The 9,142-nt window shown below is 37.7% G+C and overlaps 1 pseudogene; it reads left to right on the forward strand.

The window, feature by feature from the left end:
• Nucleotides 1-2,161: 2,161 nt before the first annotated feature.
• LOC107620362 (GDP-mannose 3,5-epimerase-like) lies at nt 2,162-3,971 on the forward strand (annotated as a pseudogene).
• Nucleotides 3,972-9,142: the final 5,171 nt, after the last annotated feature.

The raw sequence follows: 9,142 nt of genomic DNA on the forward strand, positions 1-9,142 counted from the left end.
AATAAGTAAAGTTATAAGTTAAGGATTATACCCACTTGAAGCTTGTATTAGGTGGTAATGGCCTTGGGATAGGTGTTTTTGGTGGTTCTGCTAGTTCCATTTCCTTGTGCTCTTCTGTGAATTCCTCCACTTCTTTGCAAAGATCTTCAATTATATCTGCGTCCTGGTCAAAGTCTTCTATGTCTTCCTCATCACTTGAGTCATAGATTGGAGGTTGAGAGAAATCTACCTCCGCATCATCTTCATACACTACAAGAAAAATACCCATTCAGCCACACTTTTTTTAAGTTACATTTGAAAAGCGTAGCCTATTCTATGAATAGGCTACGCTTTTCTCCGTGTTGCCTTTTTATATGAAAAAAGGATACACAATTGTGGCATCATTTAAAAAGTGTAGCCTTAGGTATTTTAGAAATCACTTATAAAATGTAGCCGTAGGTTGATATCTATAGGTTCACTTTTTGTATCAAAGGAGACGCTTTTAGAGAGTAGCCTATTTATTAAGTTTTGGGTGCGTTTTAAAAGTGATGCCTAATGTATCTAGAGCAACAAATTTGACACTTAGTAAATTTTTTTCCTCTTTTCCATGAAAGCAAAGTCACACTTAGTAAAATTTTTGTTATTTCCTCCACAAGCAAACTCATACACTAAGTAAAATTTTTATCCATTATTATTATTCCCTCCAAATTAAATCTCATTCACCTCCGTCCAAACCATCTTCATCGTCCCCTTTCAGAAACCCTCACTGCACCGTTGCAAGGAAGAAACCCTGCCTCGCTCCAAAGCTCATCATCGTCGCCCCCCACTCACTCTCTTCACTCTCGCCATTGACCCTCTCACTCTCGCTCTCGTCATTGACCCTCTCACTCTCGCCATTGATCGTCGTCGCCCCCCACGCACCACTCACCCGCACTCACCACTCTCCACATTGCTGCACTACTGACCGTCGCTGCGCCGCCCTCACCATCGTCGCTGCGTCGCCCTCACCACCGTCATCACCCCCAAATCAGAGAAAAGTGTTTGCCATCACCACTCACCACTCCAAGAAGACTCTGCGCTCACTCATCTTCCCCACTCATCTTCATCGTCGCTTCTCTTCGCTGCGCGGTCACATCACGAAGACTCTGCGCTCAACTGAAAGCTTTCTTCATTCGCGAGGTTAGGGTTCTGATTTTAGGTTTCAATTTGGGGGTTTTGGTACAATAATCTGTGACATCGTGAATTGATGAACATGCATGCTATTGTTGCAGCGCACGAGAACTCGTGAATTTAGGGGTTTTATTCCATTAACACAGGTGAGTTTGGCCATGATTAGTTGCTGCGCAGGAATACCAAGATGAGTTGCTTATTATGTTTGTTGCTTATTATTAGTTTTCTTTTTCTTTCAATTCTACTAATTAATAGTTTCAAGTATTGTGTAGTTTCAATTCCTATTATTAGGTCTCAAGCTAAATTTGTTGGATTCTTGATGAACTCAAATAAAATAAAATATGGCTGTGAAAGTCTGATCCCTTAAATAATGTGTGAATCACCTGGCACTACAAGAAAAATTCCCAACAAGTTGATGCATGAGCCAGATATGCCATTTTAGAAACCGGTTTCTGCTCTGTAATGACAAACACAACAACTATGGTCTTGTTTATTTCTTGTATTTCAATTAGAATGTTGAAATTTGAGAGTAACCAAGTTGATGCATGAGCCAGATACACCATTTTTGAGCTGAAATCGTATTTGGTTTGGGTGACATTTTAAGATGTTTATTTATTTTTCAGGTGACATTTGTATTGAACTGTATTTAGTTAATTAGATTCGAGTAATTTGTTTGGTGTTTTGTTCACGGCATCTGAGGCCAATTCTGCATAGTTTTGATTCCATCCAAACTGTATAAACACTTGAATAGTTTTGATTCCATCCAACTTATTTTATTGCATTTTGTTATTTATCTCTCATGTGATAGCGTGTTATATATTGTGATTCTCACTCTGTTTTGCTTCCTTAGAAAGAGGAACATGTTTCACATTACGAGTAAATTTTGAATCCTTATCTCACAACATCCCCAAACTGAACATTTGCATTGTTTTTGGAATTCAATTCTTAGTCGTTTCGTGTGAATTACTATCTGCTCATGTTTTGAATTTAATTTTCAACCAATTTGTGCAGAATGGGAAGTACTGGAACAACCGACTATGGTGCATACACCTATGAGAATCTTGAGAGGGAGCCTTACTGGCCATCAGAGAAGCTTAGGATTTCCATCATCGGCGCTGGCGGCTTCATTGCCTCGCACATAGCGCGGCGCCTCAAGGCCGAGGGACACTATATTATTGCTTCTGACTAGAAGAAGAATGAGCACATGTCCAAGGACATGTTCTGCGACGAGTTCCATCTCGTGGATCTTAGGGTCATGGATAATTGCCTCAAGGTCACCAAGAATGTTGACCATGTATTCAATCTGGCTGCTGATATGGGTGGGATGGGTTTCATTTAGTCCAACCACTCTGTCATTATGTACAACAACACAATGATTAGCTTCAGTATGATTGAGGCCGCGAGGATTAACGGCATCAAGAGGTTAGACGTTGGATGATTCGAATATATTAGTACATTAGTACTAAATTAGTTGAATAAATTAGTCCACTGAAGAAACTAATGACATATGTTTTGAAATGGAGATACTAATATATTGCTTGGAAAGTGGTTACAATCTAATACTTGACCAATGTTGCAAATGCTTTTCTGCTTCAGGTTTTTTTATGCCTCTAGTGCTTGTATCTACCCTGAATACAAACAGTTGGAAACTACAAATGTGAGCTTGAAGGAGTCCGATGCTTGGCCTGCTGAGGTTTGTTTCTGGTTCTTGCAGTTGTTTGATTTGAGTTAGTTCGGGTTTTCACTATATGGTATTTGGTATAAATGTGTGTAATTTTGTTATGCATTTTAGCCACAAGATGCATATGGGCTAGAGAAGCTTGCAACAGAGGAGTTATGCAAGCACTACAACAAGGATTTTGGAATTGAGTGCCGCATCGGGAGGTTCCATAACATATATGGCCCTTTTGGAACATGGAAAGGCATGTGCTCTTAACTGCATTCAAACTTAGTTTTCTGTTATTTAAATGGGTAATTTCAATGACATTTTCAATTTTTTGGTTTGTTTAATATGTTAATTGCATTGTCGTTATGTTGTCCAGGCAGAAGGGAGAAGGCTCCTGCTGCTTTTTGCCGAAAGGCACTCACTTCAACTGATAGATTTGAGATGTGGGGAGATGGATTGCAAACACGATCATTCACCTTCATTGATGAGTGTGTTGAAGGAGTGTTGAGGTAATTGTAAATTTAGTTATAGGGTTTGAAATTTTGGTATTTGTAAAGTAAATATTAGTATCTATAGTTTATTTCTTGAGTAATTTCAATTGTTCTTTGATAAGGCTTAACATTATGTTCCATTATTGTTGCTTTCAGATTGACTAAATCGGACTTCCGTGAGCCAGTAAACATTGGAAGTGATGAGATGGTTAGCATGAATGAGATGGCCGACATTGTTCTTAGCTTTGAGAACAAGAATATTCCAGTACATCACATTCCTGGCCCAGAGGGTGTTCGTGGCCGTAACTCGGACACACATTGATTAAAGAGAAACTTGGCTGGGCTCCAACTATGAAGTTGAAGGTATTATTACTACTAATTCGGCAATACCTTCCTTATTTCCCTTTTATATAATTTATCAGTTTAGGCTCTAGTTTGCTTAATAGTCATGATTCCATGGTCTGTTCAGTTCGACGCGCATGTGTATAGATAGAGTAATATGATGTGTATTGTTTGGTTTTGTAGGATGGTCTAAGGATTACTTCTGGATAAAGGAGCAGCTTGAGAAGGAGAAGGCTTCAGGTGTGGATTTATCGGTGTATGGATCATCCAAAGTGGTGCAAACCCAAGCCCAATTTCTTTTAAGTAAATATAATATTTACTAATACATGTAAACAAAATATTTATATTATTTGTTGTGATACCCTGTTGAACATGAAACGAATCTACCAGTGGATTTTGGTATTTTGATTATATCCGGTAAAAAAATTTTACTTTTGGTAAATGGTTTTTGATTGGTGAGCTGGTTCTGAAATTTGATATGAGACATTATATAGTATCTGAAATTAGATTGAGGATGTGACAGACTTGGATGATGTTGTAGTAACTATGAGTTTAGGTTGCGGAATTTTTTTTTGTTCTCTTCTCACATACTTTTAATTTTTTTCCCCTTAAGTAATCACACTAAACCTTTTGGTTCAGTTATTATTGTCTATTGTGAAAGGATTTTGAGTGAAAAGCTTTGTTGTTTATGATGATTGATGAAGAAGCTTCCCTTTCTATCCACAATTACTTGTTCTGTTGAATGATTTAATTGCTGAAGCTGCTGCTGGGTCCCAAATCTGTTCGATTATATCAATTTAATTCTTGCTAAATGATGATTGTGCTAAATTCCTGGTTAAATGGTTGCATATGGCAATTACAATTTTTTTTGTCTGTAATTTTTACAGTTATTCATGGTTAAGATTGAAGGCGAAAGTTTTTGTTTAAGGTCTTCCAAGAAGATTTTGTCAAAACGCTGATTGTGTCATGGCAAGGTACAATGCATACTTTAATTCTTTTGATTTGTTAGTTTTGAAGTTGGAATTTAATTTATTATATTTGTACTATAAATTCTATGTTTCTCTTTATTTGTTTTACCTCAATGGGTTTCTAGAGAATTACTTCTAAGACTAGAAACTATTTCCCAACCTAATTACAAGGCTTTGAAAGTCTTTTTCATTGCCCATTCCTTTTGAAAGTTCTTTTGTGCACTTGGTACATATGAATTTGTCCCTATATCTAATTTAAGTATGAAAGTCTGGTTAATTAGTGCATGATAAATGCTATAGGGACATATCAGGATTTTCATGGTTTGAATGAAACAAGATAATACATAATTCCTTGAATTCACCTCTTCTGCCGTGACCATGTTATTTTTTTTAGTATAGGCTTTCTTGGTTTACTATGTCTACGTGTTCCATTTAATTTTTATAATTACGAATGTCATTATGAATATTTTTTTAACTACTTTTTTATATAATTATGCAGGGTAACAATGAAGATTAAGCTGACTATTATTGTGGTTTATTGGCTAAGATAGAGTGTTATTTAGAATCTTTACATGTATGGTTGACTAATAATTTTTATTAGAAGATACTTTTATTGGCTAAGTGATATTATGGTTTTGATATGGCTATGCTTACTTTAGTTTGAGATGTATGAATTTTTACAGTTAACTACTTCATTCTAGTACTTTTGGATCAATATTATAAATATATTTTGGTTAGAGATAATTTTTATTATATAAAGAAATTATTTAGTATAATTATGTATTTATTTTTATTTTGTAATATTCAACTCATTTATACATGTAATCATATTAACTATTATGTTGTATTAATAATTATTAGATATATATATATATATATAGGAAAAAAAAACAAACAAGACCTAAGGCTACACTTATATACAGTAGCTATAGTATAAAAAAAAAAAAAAAACGAGACCTAAGGCTACACTTATATACAGTAGCTATAGTATATATATATATAAAAAAAAAAGAGGGACCTAAGGCTACGCTTATAAAAAGTAGCTATGGTATAGAATGTGGCTACGCTTTATAAGTGATGCAGTAGCGTTGAAAAGCGTAGCCTATTCTGGAAGAATGAAAGCTGAAAAGCGTAGCCTTTGGTCCTGGACAGCATCACTTGAAAAGCGTAGCCTATTCCCAAACGCCAAAAGCGTAGCCCTTGGTGCAGAAAAGCGTAGCCTTTGAGAATAGGCAACGGCCGAATAGGAATCACCCCAAAAAGCGTAGCCGTAGCCCAAAAAGCGTAGCCGTAGCCTAAGGCATCATTTTTTTCCACTTTTGGCTACACTTTTCAAGTGTACCTGAATGGGTGTTTTTCTTGTAGTGATATTCACTTGGGGAAGATTCTTCGATCTCAGAGAATTCACTTGCAGATGCAAGTTCATCACTAAGAGAGCTAGACTTGTGACTATCATCATCAAGGGAATTTGCTTCTTGGATTATTCCGTCTGATTCCTTATAAACGACTTGCCTTGGAGATTGTACGGTATCCTCCTTAGCATCAACTGTAGCATCCTGGACGGAGTTTTCCTCAATTTTGGATTTCCATGGAAGTTCAGCATCTCCTAGGTCTTCAACCAACTCTTCTTCTTGAACAAAGACAGCTTCTTCTAATTGTTCTAGTACAAATTCATTCTCTGTCTTGTCCACTGGAGTTTCTGGTAGCTCCTTTATGCTACGCTCTTCATTGGGCTGTCCACATGGAGCTGTGGCTGATCCTTGTGTATTTGAGTGCCTAGAAGCTCATTGAATTATCGCTTGCTCCAGTTGTTGAATGGTTGTTTGAAATTTAATTACTGTTTCCTTTAGGCGATCCTCTGCTTCTCGGGTTGCTAGACTTGGACATGATACAAAGGAAAGTGGTGGTGATTGGGAGTGATTGGATTGGTATTGGGGTAAGGAAGGATCATATGGTGGCGAATGGTGAAGAGAAGCTTGTGAGTGTGGTGGTTCGAGGTTATGTTGAAAGGATGGCTTATATGCATGGGGTGGGGCTTGTTGGTAGTTACAAGGTTGTCCACCATGTCTTTCAGCTGGGTATGCACAGTAGAATGGTCTTTGTCCAGGATATCTTGGAGGGTGTTGCTGCCAAAAAGGTTGATTAGATCCTCTTGGTCCCATCCATCCTTGATTGGTCTGACCTTGATGCACATTCCTGCTGTAACTTCTATTTCCTTTAACAATATTAGAACCAAACTCAAAGCGAGAGGGGTGAGAGTTCATAGTAGCAAATAAAGATAAAAAGGAAAAACAAAAATAAATAAGCAAGCAAAAGAAAAATGTTTACAATAACCAATAATAAGGCACACGTTAGCAGTTCCCCGGCAACGGCGCCATTTTGACGTTAGGATTTTTACCAGTAAAGAGATTCATAGAAACAGTTGCGTTGTAGATATAGTCTCTAAACCGACAAAAATCCCTTCGTACAAACATTTGGGTGTCACAAGTAACAAACCCCTTTAAAAATTGTTAACCGAGTATTCAAACCTCGGGTCGTCTTCTCAAGGACCAAAAGGGGAAAAAGTAAAATTGCTGGAATAGTAAAAAATGTCCTTAGATGGGAAGCAATGGTAACTTAAATCAAAGAGAACAATCATAAACTGAAAATACCTCAATTATCATTAATTCAAATAACGGTTTGCAACATGGAAGAAATTCATAAATTCACTGATCAATTCAAGTGCTGAAATAAATAAAAGTAAAAAGGAAGCTAAAACAAAGAAACGTAAAACCTGGATTGAGAGTCACTCTTAAAGCAAGAAGAAATCCTAAATCCTAATCCTAAAAGAGAGAGAGGAGAAGATCTCCCTCTCAACTAAATCTAAATCATTGAAAAATAAAATATGCGAGCTCTCTTTTGAATGGGTGCATTCCCACACTTTATAACCTCTGGTCTATGCTGTCTGCACTTGGATCTGGGCCAAAAGGGGCTTCAAAAATCGCTGGGGGCGTTTTCTGTAAATTCTGATACGTGGCCTCTGTCACGCGTCCGCGTGGGTCACGCGGTCGCGTCATTTGGAGCTTTTCCTTGCCACGCGGTCGCGTCAGTCATGCGACCGCGTCATGTGCGTTCTGCTTAAGGCGCGCGGTCGCGTCAGTCATGCGGCCGCGTCGCTGCTGATTCGTGCTTGGCACGCGATCGCTTCGTCCATGCGGTCGCGTGGATACCAGTTTCCTTAAAGCTCCGTTTTTCCTTCTCCTTCCTATTTTGTATGTTTCCTTTTCCATCCTTTAAGTCATTCTGCCTTAGAAAATCTGAAACTACTCAACACACTAATCACGGCATCGAATGGAAATAAAGGTAATTAAAATAATTAATTTTTAAAGCTTAGGAAACATGTTTTTCACAATATGACATAATAAGGAAGGGAAAGTAAAACCATGCAATTAATGTGAATAAGTAGGTGAAGGATTGTATAAATCACTCAAATTAAGCACAAAAGAACTCATGAAATATGGGTTTATCAGGGTCGATCCCACGGAGATTGTCGGCTTGAAGCAAGCTATGGTCATCCTTGTAAATCTCAGTCAGGCGGATTCAAATGGTTATGGGATTTTGATAATTAAAATATAATTAAAACAGAAAATAAGATAGAAGTACTTATGTAATTCATTGGTGGAATTTCAGATAAGCGTATGAAGATGCTTTGTTCCTTCTGAACCTCTACTTTCCTATTGCCTTCATCCAATCATTCATACTCCTTTCTATGGCAACCTGTATGTTAGGGGATCAACGTTTTCAATGGCTACCGTCCGTCCTCTTAATGAAAATGTTCCAAATGCGCTGTCACCGCACAGCTAATCATCTGTCGGTTCTTACTCATGTTGGAATAGGATCCATTGATCCTTTTGCGTCTGTCACTACGCCCAACACTCGCAAGTTTGAAGCTCGTCACAGTCATCCCATCCCAGATCCTACTCGGAATACCACAGATAAGGTTTAGACTTTTCGGATCTCAGGAATGGCTGCCAATAATTAATCTTAGATTAGAAACCCAAGAGATACACATTCAAGCTTGTTTTCAGGTAGAACGGAAGTGGTTGTCAAGCACACGTTCATAAGTTGAGAATGGTGATGAGTGTCACTTGATCATCACATTCACCATGTTTTGTGCGAATGAATATCTTAGAGAAGAAGTAGGCGTGAATTGAATAGAAGAGCAGTAGTAATTGCATTAATTCATGAAGAACAGCAGAGCTCCACACCTTAATCTATGGGGTGTAGAAATTCCACCGTTGAAAATACATAAGTGAAAATAGGGTAGACATGGCCGAGTGGCCAGCCTCCCATGGAGGTCTCAGAACGTAAAAGTTACATAATGTGTTCCAGAGATGAAAATACAATAGTAAAAGGTCCTATTTATAATGAACTAGTAGCCTAGGGTTTACAGAAATAAGTAAATGATGCAGAAATCCACTTCCGGGTCCACTTGGTGTGTGCTTGGGCTGAGCATTGAAGCTTTCACATGTAGAGACTTTTCTTGG

The sequence above is a fragment of the Arachis ipaensis genome, chromosome B10, assembly GCF_059453495.1.
Source record: "Arachis ipaensis isolate K30076 ecotype BB chromosome B10, ASM5945349v1, whole genome shotgun sequence".
In the NCBI taxonomy this organism is placed as follows: domain Eukaryota; kingdom Viridiplantae; phylum Streptophyta; class Magnoliopsida; order Fabales; family Fabaceae; genus Arachis; species Arachis ipaensis.